Raw genomic sequence first — 15,392 nt, 5'->3', positions numbered from 1 at the left:
ACTCCCAGTCTGTCAAAGCATCCCTTGAGAGAAAATCCACTCCTGATTGTAGCTGCTGCCTAGTCTATGTCATATTGTGTTGATTTGGCTCTGAGGAGATGGCCCTTGATGATAATAACAAGAAGAAGAGAAGGTAGATGCTGGGGATCAGAGAGGACATGGGAGGATGAAATAAATGTATTTGATGCTTTTTCCATTATAGAATTAAATTATGAACAGGATCAAGATTTCTCCACATAAGAGATTCATTGCAGACACAGAACAATACACTTTCCTAGAAGACCACCCTAATGGCTTACTTATTACCAACCTTGATGTCTTGCTATTGGAAGACACATGATAAATTTCTATCTGAACCGTAGGCATAGTTTGATTTCTATATTTGGAAGGGTGGAGGGCTTAATAGTATAGGTCTAATTTCTGGATTTACCGATTGTTAGTGGTACTTAAATTACAGTGTACTTGAACTCACAAATACAGTTTATGTTCATTATTTAATCACCCTTAATTTTTTCTTTTAACTTAATTATTTGACGTTTACCAGCTACCTCTTAAAAATCAACATTATCGTAAAAACAAATTCTTGAATAAACAGAATTGAGCAATTTCATGTAACTATGAATCATGTCTCCCTGGTTTTAGAAATACACAAACATTGTTTTAATATAGAAATACTATATTTACCTTGATGTGGATGCAATCATATTTCCCTTTGGTTAGCATAAATGTCCAATTTTTCCTGGAATCAGCTTTGCAGTTAAATTGGCTTCTATGTGAAGAAGAGCCAGTGAAAAAAATATTTCTTCTCCCATGGTTGAATGAAATCAGTTTCTAATCTGTCTCTGTCAGGCATGCAGAGAGCAATGTAGGGTTGTCAGGTTCCCTCCCCACTCTGAACTCTGAGGTACAGATGTGGGGACCCGCATGAAAGACCCCCTACGTTTATATTCCACCAGCTTAGGTTAAAACTTCCCCAGAGTTCAGTGTGGGGAGGACACCCTGACATGGTAGCAGAGGTGGGATGCTATGAGATAGTTATCAGCTCCCAGGCGCCCTTGGACCATAAATGGCCCGTCCCACGACACTTCCATCTTATGGGCCTGGAGCGCCTTCAAGACCATGACCTGGTCCCCTACTTTGAAGGAATGCTCTCTGGCATGTTTATCGTACCAGGTCTTTTGCTCTTCCCAAGCATCTTTTAGGTTTTCTCTAGCTAGGACTAAAGAGTCTCGGAGGGTGTTTTGCAGGTTGTTTACAAAGTCCAGAATGTTAGTTCCTGGAGAAGGCGTAAACCCCTCCCATTGCTGCTTCACCAATTGTAATGGCCCCTTAGCCTCACAGCTATACACAAGTTCAAATGGTGAAAACTCTAAACTGGGATGTGGTACAGCCCTGTAGGCAAAGAGCAACTGCTGCAACACTAGGTCCCAATCATTGGAGTGCTCATTTACGAATGTTCCATTAAACTTCTCCACCAGGCCATTTGTTTGATGGTGGTAAGGGGTGGCAACCAAGTGGTTCACCCCAAATACTTCCCACAGGCTTTTCATGGTCCCTGCCAGGAAAATAGTTCCCAAATCTGTAAGGATGTCGGAGGGCCAACCTACCCTGGCAAAAATGTCTGTTAATGTCTGGCACACACTTTTTGCCCTGGTGTTGCTTAGGGTTACTGCTTCTGGCCATCGGGTGGCAAAAGCCATGAAAGTCAGTATGTACTGCTTTCCTCTGGATGTCTTTTTTGGAAAAGGACCCAGAATATCCACAGCTACTCGCTGAAATGGAACCTCAATTATGGGGAGTGGCTGTAGAGGGGCTTTGACCTGGTCTTGGGGTTTTCCCACTCTTTGGCACACCTCACAAGACCAGACATAGGTAGAAACGTCCTTGCCCATTCCCTCCCAGTGGAAGGGCTTCTCCAAATGGTCTTGGATCCTGTTCACCCCAGCATGGCCTCTAGGGTGATTGTGGGCTAAGCTCAAGAGCTTTACCTGGTACTTAGTTGGAACTACCAACTGTCTTTGAGGACGCCAGTCTGCCTGGTGCCCACCAGAAAGAGTTTCCTTGTATAAAAGTCCTCTTTCTACAACAAACTGGGATTTATTAGAAGAGCTGAGAGGTGGTGGGTTGCTCTGTGCCACCATCCAAGCTCCCTGGAGGCTTTCATCTGCTTCCTGCTCTGCCTGGAATTGTTCCCTTGATGCTGGAGACATCAGTTCCTTACTGGCTTGTGGACTTGGGCTTGGTCCCTTTGGAAGGGGTGATGGGGCTGTTTCTGTTGACAGTGAACCACTCTCTGCTGGTGCACTACGTTGTATTTCAGGCTCCGGCTGAGCCTCTTGTGTAGGTTTATCTGCTGCTGCCAGTGCAGACTCAATGGTGCCCTCTGGTGTTGGAGTTGTAGACGGGGTTGCAAGCGCTGGATTCAGTGCTGGCAATGGCTCTGGTGCTGGTTGCTCCACCAGTTCCAGTTCTGGGACTGGCTCTGACTGGGTCTCTGTGACTGGATCCACTACTGCTGTCGTAGATATTGGCATGGGATCCAGTTCCACTACCTCATTCTGGATCTCTGGTAACACAGATGGGGCCTTTGTAGAAGGCTCAGGAACGGAGCTAGGTGTGAAGGCTTGCTTAGTCTGCCTGCAGGTGACCATTCCCACCCTCTTGGCTAGCTTCACATGGTTGGCCAAGTCTTCCCCCAGCAGCATGGGTATGGGATAATCATCATAGATTGCAAAAGTTCACATTCCTGACCAGCCCTTGTACTGGACAGGTAACTTGGCTATAGGCAAGTTTAAAGAGTTTGACATGAAGGGTTGAATCGTCACTTCGGCCTCTGGGTTGATGAATTTGGGGTCCACTAAGGATTGGTGGATAGCTGACACCTGTGCTCCAGTGTTCCTCCACGCAGTAACCTTCTTCCCACCCACACTCACAGTTTCCCTTTGCTCTGAGGGTATCTGGGAGGCATCTGGGCCTGGGGAGTTTTGGTGTGATTCCGGTGTAATGAACTGCAATCTGTTTGGGTTCTTGGGGCAGTTGGCCTTCACATTACATTTAAAACATCGTCCAGCTGACTGGTCACTGGGGCAAGGTGGGTTGCTGGAGACTGGTGTGGTGGGATGATAAGGTGTCTGGGGTTTTCCTTGGGATGTAGGTGGGGCCTTGGGTTGCCCCCGGTGGTAGGGTGTTGTTTCGGGTTGCCCCTTCTGATATCCGCTCCAACTGCTACTAGCTTTTTTCTTTTCCACCACCTCCACCCATTTGGTTCCAATCTCCCCCACCTTGATTACAGTTTTGGACTGTACCTTTCTATTTCCTCTGGAACACCCTCTAAGAACTGTTCCATTTGCATTAGGAAGGACAGATCTTCCAGAGATTTAACACTTGTTCCTGATATCCAGGCATCCCAATTTTTTACAATATGGTAGGCGTGTCGGGAAAATGCCATGTCTGGTTTCCACCTTAGGGCTCTGAACCAACAACGGACATGCTCAGGTGTTAGCCCCATTCTAATTCTGGCCTTTTTTTAAAAAAAGTTCATAGCTGTTCATGTGTTCCTCAGGCATTTCAGCTGCCACCTGTGCTAAGGGTCCACTGAGCTGCAGCCTCAGCTCCACCATGTACTGGTCTGTAGAGATACTGTAGCCAAGGCAGGCCCTTTCGAATTTTTCTAAGAAGGCCTCTGTATCATCGCCTACCTTGTAGGTGGGGAATTTTTTGGAGAGGGGAGCGGTACCTGGAGAAGGATTGTTAGGATTATCTGGTAGACCCACCTTAGCCCTTTCCAGATCTAAGCGCTTCAGCTCTAACTCCGTATCCAAGATTTTCACCTCTGCCTCCAAGCGTTTCGCCTGCTTCCTCTCCTCCACTTCCAACTCCAAGTGCTTTAAGGCCATCTGTCTTTCATGTTCTTTCTGTCTCTCTTCAGCTTCCAATCTGGCTAATTCTAGTTTCTTTTGGACCTCACTTTCCGTCATCCTAGCCTTCCTGCACTTAGCCTAGCCTAACCCGAGAGCTAGAAAGAAAAAAAAAACCCAGCTTGTGAATTCCCTTGCTGTAACTTAACTCCTCTGCCTCCAGAACAAACAAACAAACAAAAAAAAGGGGGGTCCTTTAAAAAAAAAAACCTCCCTGGTTTTCAATCAGCCAAAAGAAAAAATGTTTTTAAAATCCTGAGGTCTGTGCTTCTGATTCAAAATTATCCCACCACACTGCCACCATGTCAGGGTTCCCTCCCCACTCTGAACTCTGTGATACAGATGTGGGGACCCGCATGAAAGACTCCCTAAGATTATTTCTACCAGCTTAGGTTAAAAACTTCCCCAAGGCACAAATACTTTCCTTGTCCTTGGATGGTATTGCTGCCACCACCAAGTGAGTTAGACAAAGCTTCAGGAAAAGGACCACTTAGAGCCCTATCCCCCCCCCAAATATCCCCCGAAGCCCCTTCACCCCCTTTCCTGGGAGGGGGGGCTTCAGAATAATATACCAACCATTAGGTTAACAAGGTGAGCACAGACCAAATCCCTGGTTTTTAGAACATTGAAAATCAATCAGGTTCTTGCACTTTTTTTTTTAAATAAAATTATTCTTTTAAGAATCACACCTGCAAAATCAGGATGGAAGATAACTTTACAGGATAAATAAAAAGATTTAAAACCCAGAGAATTCCCCTCTGATTCTGCTTTCCAGTTACAAAACAGGAATAAAATTATCTTTTAGCATAGGGAAAATTCACAAGCTAAAACAAAAGATAATCTAATGCATTTCCTTGCTATTACTTACTATTTGTAATCTTAGATGCTTATTTCAGGTAGGGTTTTAGGAGATGTTTTTTTCCTGCCCTGGTCCCTCTCTGTCCAAGAGAGAACAACAAAGAGAGTACAAACAAAAACCTCCCCCCACAGATTTGAAAGGATCTTCTTCTCTTATTGGTCCTTTTGGTCAGGTGCCAACCAGGTTATTTGAGCTTCTTAACCCCTTGCACAGGTAAAGGAGGGATTTTATGCTACCCTTAACTGTATGTTTATGACAGTCTCATTGCAGAAAAGCTTTGTTCCAATGTGGCCGTCCCAACTGGCAATGTGACAGCTAACTGAGGCTTGGTCTACACTAAACCCCCAAATCGAACTAAGGTACGCAACTTCAGCTACGTGAATAACGTAGCTGAAGTCGACATACCTTAGTTCGAACTTACCCCCGTCCAGACCCGGCAGGCAGGCTCCCCCGTCGACTCCGCGTACTCCTCGCGGCGAGCAGGATTACCGGAGTCGACGGGGAGCACTTCTGAGTTCGATTTATCGCGTCCAGACTAGACGCGATAAATCGAACCCAGAAGTTCGATTGCCTGCCGCCGAACCAGCGCGGTAAGTATAGACAAGCCCTGAATGAGTTGATAATAGTTTTGGGTACGTAATATGAGACATTTCTTCCTGAAGTCTTTGAAAGGTAACTGGAGATTCCATACTGGTAAGAATGTCCATTTCTCCAGCTGCAAGGTGAGGATTTATGTTGAGTGGGTCTGGATATTTCTGCAAGAGTGGATGAATCCCATTTTTGTCACACCTTAAACACTGTGTCACACGCTTCAGGAATTTCCTTTGATTCTTTTGAGAATTGTCTCTTTAACTGCAATTATGGCGTCCAAAACAGGAAGGTACAACTGCTGATGCCACCTGTTTTTTTCAGGAGCAGATACAGTCTTGGGCGTTTCACTCGCATTTATTGTCTCTTATACATGCTCTCTTTGACCCAAAATTATTGGGACAATGAAGTCCCTAAGAGCTGCTAAGGCTTTTACTACTCTTTTGCTTTTTGGCGAGTGAAGTGTGTCTTCATCTGGCACTGCACTGTTATGGTCTTGACAGTATTCTGTAATTTCTTTCCACATTTCATTCCAGCCTTCTTCACTTCTGAGTTTCTCAAAGTACACTGTCATTTTCTCTATGATAGAGGAAGCTTTTGCAAGTGTGGTATCAATACCTTGAAGTCCTTTGTCAGCGACATGAACTTTCATAATATGTTGAAAGATAAGCAAGCATGCAATAAATGAAACTCCAGGCATGTGATGATAAAGGCTGTTGGCTCCCACAGACCTCCTTTTGCCTTGTTCACTCAGATCTTGTAGACACTGCATGATGCAGTGTGTTGTGTTTTTACTGCAAACACACTTCTTCACTTACATGCCCAACACATATCACTGGGCTGCATGATCTCTTGATGTTTAAGACCCAAAGCTGTGTGCATGTCAAGAAAACTCTGGTGATTGTCTGGCTCTACAAAGATTGGATATAATTTCTCAAGTACATTTAAAAAGCCCACAGCACTACAACTTACTTTACAGCACTCCATGAGGACAAGGTTGCGTTTGTGTGCCATGCAGTATAGATACATTGCAAACAGATGGTCTTCTTTCATTTGCTGCTGAATCCCAGCTACGTGTCTTGACATCACAGAAGCACCATCATAAGATTGAGCAACCATCAGCACATTCTGCAACCCACTCATCTCCAAAGCTGTCTTTATGGCAGTATAGATGCTATTTGCATTTTGGGAAGATGAACAATTGATAAAAGCACAGGAACCTTTCTTTAATCTCTAGGTTTTCTGCGTATCTGATGCAAACTGAAAGATCCTCTGTCTTAACTAACCCAGCTTGATCTGCAATTACAGGGGGATGGGGGGTAAACGGTCTTATTCCCTGCCCCTACAATTTCTTTGCAAACCAAATCCGCACAAATCTGCAGCACTTCTTTTTGAAATTCAGGGTGCGTGTAATTAAAATTACTTGCCTGCATTTTCTTTAAAGTTTCAGCATACTTTGAAAAGAAATCACAAACTTCATGGAAATTCATCTAAATTTCAATTTAGATTCCTTTCCCTCATCGTGCCCTCAAAACTGTAAACCAAGTTTCGAACGTAACTTGACAATACCACAAGCCTTAGTAAGATAATCCCGGTTTCTCTCAACGGTACTTTTATGGCTTGCCAAAAGCTTGACTGCTACTGATCCAGTTTCTTCACTATGTTTGAAGCATTGCTATTTTTCCATACACTTCACATGAACCTGGGAAACAGCATCTTTAGATAATTTTTCAGAGATTTTCTTCCAATCTTGCACACCTTTTTTTTGATAAATGAACCATCCACATAGCCTGTTTCAGAATAGATGTGACGGCAGGGAAAGCAGAATACACCATTTTGTTGAGCAGAATATTCAACCCAAGGAAATTTGTTGTAATGGAAAACTGAAAAAGAATGGTTGTGTTTCCCAAAAAATCTCCTTGGAAAATCAGGCAGATGTGGTTGATTTAGGCCCATTGCTTTTTCCTCCAAGATCTGTAGGAACAGTTATGCTTCTTATACCATCTTTAGTCGTATCTGTGCTGAGAGAACCTGTACTCACTGCACCCAAAAATTCAAGATCCAGAACTGAGGAAGATGGTGGCAGGGCCTTGCCTGGAGGTGTTGTTAAATCCTGCCCCTGTGAATCAGCCGCCAATGGTTCAACAGTCACTTTAACAAAACAATTCCAAATGTCCATTTTAGCTTTTCTTGGTTTTAGATAGGTCTGGAATTGCAGGTGTGTGGAAAATGGTGGTTTTTTTTTTAAATCTGAATTGTAAACTACTGAAAAATAAAGCAACGTATACAGTTTGGGGGTGGAGGGAAACTCCCTTTCAGGCCCCCCCAATCTCCACCCCTGGTCTGAACTATCCATTTCTTCTTTTTGTGGATTTGTGTCACAGTATTAAGATTAGTGGCTGCTTTCCCAAAGGCTACAGAATGGTTTGTGATATCTTAGATTGTAAATTCTTTGTGGCAGAGCCTGTATCCTCAAACACATCTGTACAGGCACCCTGACCTGTTTGCTATCGCAATATCAATATTAAATAACAATCTATGATTGTTCTAACAATTGAATAACTTTCTGAACATTTCCCCTTTTTCAGCTGAAAGTTTCCATGCTTGCTTTCTGCTGGAAGGTGATTTAAAAGCAAATTGTGAGTAAAATCCCTTCCACCATTTTGAAATAGTGTGAACATGTAAATTTTCCCAGGGGATAACTCAAAGATATAAAAACTGTGAAACTTCAAACTGGCCAGGTAAATTGGCCTTCATAAGCAATAAGTACTTTCCTACAGAGAGCAAAGTTGGGAAGCAGCAGGGGAGCCCTGAAAAAGAGTGGGGGCAGAACTGACTGACTGGATTTGAGCAGAACTGTAGCAGGAAGGTTGGATAACCAGCTGGTGTAGTGGTCAGGTTGTGGCTTTATGGTTTCTGCCAGCCTAGTCATCCCAGAGGAGCCCCCAGCTGCATCCTCCATCGCCCCACATGCTCTCTGTGACATTCTGTACCTTGGGGGAGTGCCCTCTAACCCCCATATTCCTCATTTATATACGATTGTAATCTTGCATATAAAGCAGGCTATGTGAGATATCAAGGGAAAGGTTATGATCTGCTGAAAGTCATTTTTCTATCCATATATGTAAATCATTAATGCATATGAAGTTATGAGAATTGTATTGTATGGTTGTCACTAAGGGCACGTCTACACTTGCAAAGTTACAGCGCAAGCAGTTACAGTGCCGCTTAGAGAGCACTGAAGGAAACCTGCTGTTGTGTGTTCACACTGACAGCTGCCTGCGCAATAGTGTGTTCACACTTGCAGCACTTGCGGCGCTATTTGGAGTGGTGCACTCTCAGCAGCTATCCCACAGAGCACCTCTTTCTCTTTTGCTGCTAAGTCTTGTGGGAAGGCAGAAGGGGTTGCGGGGCATCCTGGGTCCTGTCCCAATGCCCCATGATGCATTGCTTCACATCCCAGCAATCCCTGTGCTTCCATCCACATTTGGTGCCATCTTTCAATGGTTTGTGTACTGCGTGCCCCGCCCGGCCTCTTTCTGGCTGCAGGAATGGAGCCACTAATATTTGTTGCTATGCTCGGGATTGCAGTGCTTGTAACGCTAGGAGGTGATTGGTGCACATGATGCAAGAAGGGGCCTTAACATAACTGTATTTTTCTTTGCAGTGCTCTTTTTGCTTTCACTTAACAGAATAAAGATTGCTTTCAAACAAACACAATTCTTTTTTGAAAGACAGCAACCAGAGAAGACAGTCAAACGAAAAAATTAATCAGCAGGGAGGGGGAGGGGGGAATGGAACGAATGGGGAAATGGAAGGTCTCAAGAGGCAGAGGGGTCCCAGGGTGGCTACAGATTTCTGTATGTCCAGGGATCATACCCTTTGGAATATGATGCAGTGGGTGCTGTACTTCAGTAGGGCCAAACTGCAGATGGATGGGTGTTGAGTGCAGTAGGTATTGGGAGTCCACATTGCTGGACTGTGAGGAGGGAGGAGTGGAATGCTGCGGGTAGAGAGTGGAGCCAGGAGGTTGATAAGAGTGTGCTGGTGGTGGGGGGGCGGGCGGGCACATGGGGAAAGAGTTTTACCACAGCGGCTGCAGGGAAGGGTGGGTGCAGAGCTGCTTGGTTTGAACAGCTAGTATCACCTGGAGCGTGTCTGCTTGGTGCTCCATAACTGTTAAGAACCGCTCCATGGCTTCTTTCTGGTGTGCTGCATTTCCCTTTCGTTCCCTCTTCTTGCTGTCCCACTCCTTCAATTCCTTTTTGTTGGCGGCTGAGTGCATCATAACCTCATGCATAAAGTCCTCTTTAGTTCTTCTTGGACGCTTTCTAATTCTTCGCAACTGTTCTGCCGCCGATAAGGGAGGCTGGCCTCCCAAGGTCATTTCTGTGAAGTTTAAATGCAACATTTTACAGAAGCAGTATTGTTTGCAACACAGACAACACAGTTGCAGTGCTTTAAAACACAGCCAGTACTCACACACCTGACACTAACTGGCTGACCCCAGGCAAGGACACATAAGCCGCAAGACCCCCAAAATGGTGAGTAGCTGCAGGGGCAGGATAAATCACTGTTCCTGGACCCTGCTGTACACTGGGCATGTGGCTCTTGGGCACTTGGGGAGAGCATGCATTGTAGGGGGGGGGCCTGATAATCATTCCTGTCTCCACACTTTCCGTAGGAGGTGGTCATTATGGAAGATATCTCGCTGCTGAGGGTGAGCAGGGAATCAAGGGAGGGTCTTCTCCAAGCCTGCAGCTTCCGCCCTGGCCCCTATGCAGCTAGCCTGTGTGCAGCTATGGTTCTTCCCCCCCCCCCCCCCCGGTGACGGCACAGTGGCGCGGGAAAATTACCGTTAATGGGGCAAGAAACAAAGCAGCTTTGCTGAGGAACCTGGGGGAATGGATTGCCCAGTATCTCCATGAGAGTTTCCTGGAGATCTCTGAGGGAGATTCACATGAAGTGAGGGAGTCTATCAACAGCCTGTTCCACTGCTCAAACTAGGCATGAGGTGCGAGACAAGCCTGCCCCCAACAACTCGCTTCAGCAATTCCCAAAATCAGATCTACTTACCAGGGGGATCCTCTCCTGTTTGTGCTTCGCCAATATCTGACTGCTGTGACTGGCTAGGCTCCTCTGGGGTAGAAAAGAGCTCCTGACTGCGTGCATGTGTGGCGTCCGAGTCATCCTCTGCCTCTGGTTCCCCCTCCCACTTTTCATCCAAGATTTCCTCCTCCTGGCTCAGTCCACTCTCAACTGGCAATAAGCCAATGAAGTATCCACAGAGAACTTCGCAGTGGAGGTGGGATCGCCACCGAGTATTGTGTCCAGCTCTTTGTAGAACCGGCAGCTCGTGGGCGCAGCACTGGAGCAGTGGTTTGCCTCCCGCGCCTTGTGGTAGGCATTCCACAGCTCCTTCACTTTTACCCTACACTGCAATATGCCTCGGTCATGGCACTTTTCTATCATGCATCTAGAAATCTGTCCATAGGTATCATAATTCCGAAAGCTGGAACACAGCTGGGACTGCACAGCCTCCTCTCCCCAAATGCCGATGAGGTCCAGCAGCTTGGCATTGCTCCAAGCGGGGGATCACCTGGTGCATGGAGCAGGCATGGTCACCTGGAAAGATGCGCTGAGACCACTGCACACATCACTGAGCACATAGGAAGGGGACTTTCAAATTTGCAAAGGAATGTATGGAGTGCAGCTGACGGTTGGTCACCTGAGAGCAGAGCAGTAGAGTTCAAACCGATGGCCAGAGAGGCAAGAACAGGCATTGTGGGACACCTCACAGGCCAATTGAAGCGCTGTAATCACCATGGTGTCCACACTGGCACCACAGCGCTGTAGCCAAAGTGCAGAAAGCTTTACGCCTCTCGTCAAGGTGGTTTTTTTAGAGTGCTGCATCTTCACAGTTTCTGCGCACTAAGGGCATGGCTACGCTTGCAGATATACAGCGCTGTGAGTTAAACCCGCCTTTGGCGAGCACAGTAAGGAAAGCACTTCAATCTATCCACACTGACAGCTGCTTGCGCACTGGCGTGGGCACATTTGCAGCACTTGCAGGGGCATTGGGAGCGGTGCATTATGGGCAGCTAATCCACGGAGCACCTCTTCCCATTCTGGCGGGGATACTGTTCCTGATAGCTTGTAGTCCATCTTTGTGTGGAATATTGGTGTAGAGGGCTTCTACATCCATAGTGGCCAGGATGGTGTTTTCTAGAAGATCACCGATGGATTGTAGTTTCCTCAGGAAGTCAGTGGTGTCTCGAAGATAGCTGGGAGTGCTGGTAGCGTAGGGCCTGAGGAGAGAGTCCACATAGCCAGACAATCCTTATGTTAGGGTGCCAATGCCTGAGATGATGGGGCATCCAGGATTTCCAGGTTTATGGATCTATCAAATAGAATACCCCTGGTCAAGGTTCTAGGCATGTGTCCGTACAGATTTGTTCCTGTGCTTTGTCAGGGAGTTTTTTTAGCAGATGGTGTAGTTTCTTTAGGTAATCCTTAGTGGGATAATGGCCTGTAGAAGGTGGTGTTAGAGAGCTGTCTAGCAGCCTCTTGGTCATATTCCAATTTATTCATGATGACGACAGCACCTCCTTTGTCAGCCTTTTTGATTATGATGTCAGAGTCGTTTCTGAGGCTGTAGATGGCGTTGTGTTCTGTACAGACATGTGCCTAGAAGCCCTCTACACCAATATTCCACACAAAGATGGACTACAAGCTATCAGGAACAGTATCCCTGATAATGTCACAGCTAACTTGGTAGCTGAACTTTATAACTTTGTCCTCACCCACAACTGTTTCACATTTGGGGACAATATATACCTTCAAGTCTGCGGCACTGCTATGTGACCCGCATGGCCCCACAGTTTGCCAACATTTTCATGGCTGACTTAGAATAATGCTTCCTTAGCTCTCATCCCCTAATGCCCCTACTCTACTTGCGCTACACTGATGACATCTTCATCATCTGGACCCATGGAAAAGAAGCCCTTGAGGAATTCCACCATGATTTCAATAATTTCCATCCCACCATCAACCTCAGCCTAGATCAGTCCACACAAGTGGTCCATTTCCTGGACACTACTGTGCTAATAAGCGATGGTCACATAAATACCAGCCTATACCGGAAACCTACTGACTGCTATACTTACCTACATGCCTCCAGCTTCCATCCAGGACACACCACACGATCCATTGTCTACAGCCAAGCTCTAAGATACAACCCCATTTGCTCCAATCCCTCAGACAGAGACAAGCCCCTACAAGATCTCTATCAAGCATTTTTAAAACTACAATACCCACCTGCTGAAGTGAAAAAACAGATTGACAGAGCCAGACGAGTACCCAGAAGTCACCTCCTACAAGACAGGCCCAACAAAGAAAATAACAGAACACCACTAGCTGTCACCTTCAGCCCCCAACTAAAACCTCTCCAGCGCACAATCAAAGATCTACAACCTATCCTGAAAGATGATCCCTCACTCTCACAGATCTTGGGAGACAGACCTGTCCTCGCTTACAGACAACCCCCCAACATGAAGCAAATACTCACCAGCAACCACACATCACTGAACAAAAACACTGACCCAGGAACCTATCCTTGCAACAAAGCCCGATGCGAACTCTGCCCACATATCTATTCAAGTGACATTATCATAGGACCTAATCACATCAGCCATGCCATCAGGGGCTCGTTCACCTGCACATCTACCAATGTGATATATGCCATCATGTGCCAGCAATGCCCCTCTGCCATGTACATTGGCCAAACCGGACAGTCTCTACGCAAAAGAATTAATGGACACAAATCTGACATCAGGAATCATAAAATTCAAAAACCAATAGGAGAACACTTTAACCTGTCTGGTCATTCAATGACAGACCTGCGGGTGGCAATTTTGCAATAAAAAAGCTTAAAAAACAGACTCCAACGAGAAACTGCTGAGCTTGAATTGATATGCAAATTAAATACAATCAATTTAGGCTTAAATAGAGACTGGGAATGGCTGAGCCATTACAAACATTTAATCTATCTCCCTTTGTAAGTATTCTCACACTTCTTATCAAACTGTCTGTACTGGGCTATCTTGATTATCACTTCAAAAGTTTTTTTTCCTCTTACTTAATCGGCCTCTCAGAGTTGGTAAGACAACTCCCACCTTTTCATGCTCTCTGTATGTGTATATTGTGACAGACCCAGACCAGTTGGGTACTGGAGTCTGGTAGAGGGCAAATATACTGGTCACTGGATGAGTAGTTTTCTGTTCCCTGAATGACCAGCGCAGAGGCTGCACTAGAGTAATCAGGAACCTGCTAGAACCAGTTAAGGCAGACAGGCTAATTAGGACACCTGGAGCCAATTAAGAAGAAGCTGCTAGAATCAATTAAGGCAGACTAATCAGGTCACCTGGGTTTTAAAAGGAGCTCACTTCAGTTTGTGGTACGAGTGTGAGGAGCTGGGAGCAAGAGGTGCAAGGAGCTGAGAGTGAGAGGGTGTGCTGCTGGAGGACTGAGGAGCACAAGCGTTATCAAACACCAGGAGGAAGGTCCCGTGGTGAGAATAAGGAAGGTGTTTGGAGGAGGCGATGGGGAAGTAGGCCAGGGAGTTGTAGCTGTCATGCAGCTGTTACTGGAGGCACTCTAGACAGCTGCAGTCCACAGGGCCCTGGGCTGGAACCCGGAGTAGAGGGCGGGCCCAGGTTCCCCCCAAACCTCCCAATTGACCTGGACTGTGGGTTCTTCCAGAGGGGAAGGTCTCTGGGCTGTTCCCCAACCCACATGGTGAATCTCTGGGGCAAGAAAATCTGCCAATAAGCGCAGGACCCACCAAGACAGAGGAGGAACTTTGTCACAATATATATCTCCTCAATATATGTTTCATTCTATGCATCCGAAGAAGTGGGCTGTAGCCCACGAAAGCTTATGCTCAGATAAATTTGCTAGTCTGTAAGGTGCCACAAGTACTCCTGTTCTTTTCATGCAATATGTTTTCCTTGCTTTTACGTGGCCTCTTTCTGATTCTTTGGAGTCTTTCGGCCGGTGATAACATGGACGGCTGAGATCTCAAGTTTGCATCTGTAAAGGCAAAATCCAACACTTAACAGAGGCAGCATTGTTCACACAAGACAGAGCAATGATTCCCCCATATCTAAGGGCAAGTGCAGTCTACACAATAGCATAATTTGCCCATCCGAAAGCAAGCGCACGTAAACCCACGGGAGCCCCAAAATGGTGAGTAAGCACAGAGTCAAGTGTGACTGATTGTTTCACAGCTGTACTGTCCTCTGGGTTTCTGTGCCATGGGGAAAGCCAACAGTGGCAGGGGAGCCCTATACTGAACACTGCCCCACATTTTCCATAGCAGCTCATCCTGGAAGATATCTCGCTGCTGAGAGTGACCTGGGAAGCAAGGAAGGGTCTTCTACTGCAATGCGGCTTCTGTCCTATGCAGCAATAGTCCCCCCCGGCACAGTGGCGCGGAAAAGTTAGCCTTTCTGGGACAAGGACCACAGTGGCTCTCCCGAGAAACCTGCGCAAGCGCATTGCCCAAGTTCTGGATGAGTCCTTTGAAGAGATCACTGAGGCCAATTACCGCGATGTGCGAGAGCACATCAACGCCCTATCTAGGCATGCATGCAGCCCTAATTCTCCTCGCCCCAAGAGCCCACACCGAATAACTTCCTTCCCAAAATAAAAGCCGCTTACCGGGAACCTCCTCTGGTGTTTGTCCTTCCCCAAGCACTGGCCGCCACATCTGGCTACCTTCCTCCTGGCTTGAGAACAGCTCCTGGCTGCATGCATCTAGGAATTCTGGGGTGCCTTCCTCCGCCTTAGCACACTCGCTCCTGCTTTGCTCCTCCTCCTTCTCCTGCCTTGTTGAACTGGGCTCTGAGGTGTCCATGATGGTACTCGGAGTGGAGGTGGGGTTGCCCCCAAGTATTGCATCCAGCTCTTTGTAGAAATAGCAGGTCGTGGGGGCAGCACTGGAGCGGTTGTTTGCCTCGCAGGATTTG

Source organism: Trachemys scripta, chromosome 10 (genome assembly GCF_013100865.1).
Source record: "Trachemys scripta elegans isolate TJP31775 chromosome 10, CAS_Tse_1.0, whole genome shotgun sequence".
NCBI lineage: Eukaryota > Metazoa > Chordata > Testudines > Emydidae > Trachemys > Trachemys scripta.
The sequence above is the reverse complement of the archived record's forward strand: the minus strand, read 5'-3'. Positions refer to the sequence as shown.